The sequence below is a fragment of the Garra rufa genome, chromosome 7, assembly GCF_049309525.1.
Source record: "Garra rufa chromosome 7, GarRuf1.0, whole genome shotgun sequence".
Classification (NCBI taxonomy): domain Eukaryota; kingdom Metazoa; phylum Chordata; class Actinopteri; order Cypriniformes; family Cyprinidae; genus Garra; species Garra rufa.
The window spans coordinates 24,223,527-24,223,928 of record NC_133367.1 but is presented as its reverse complement, the minus strand read 5'-3'; positions in this window follow the sequence as shown (position 1 = coordinate 24,223,928).

Below are 402 nucleotides of genomic sequence, written 5' to 3'. Positions count from 1 at the left end.
CAGTCAGCCACTAAAAAACTACCAGAGGTCACTGTGAGAGCCAAAAACCTTGCAAGACCTCACCAGGGGCTTGAAGACCTTAAAGAATAATGGGAATAATTTCAGAAGCGCTTCAAAGTGACCTTCTCCTCAACCCCTGACACAAATCTACTGTACTTTCCCAGCTTTCTTGCTTGCCAGTGACGCAAGCCCTCTCAGCAAAGCAATGCGGCGAGGGCTGGGTCGGGTTTGGACATAATGTGGAACCAAAACGTCTGGTTTTAATGGAGCAATGAAAGACTTTACAAAATGGCTTCCAGAGGGCCAACTGAGCTGCCCTCTGTCCCCTCCCAAACCCAGCTGCAGTAGCGACAGACTTTGTCATCATGCCAAGGAGGTCTTCAACACTCCCGCTGAGGATGC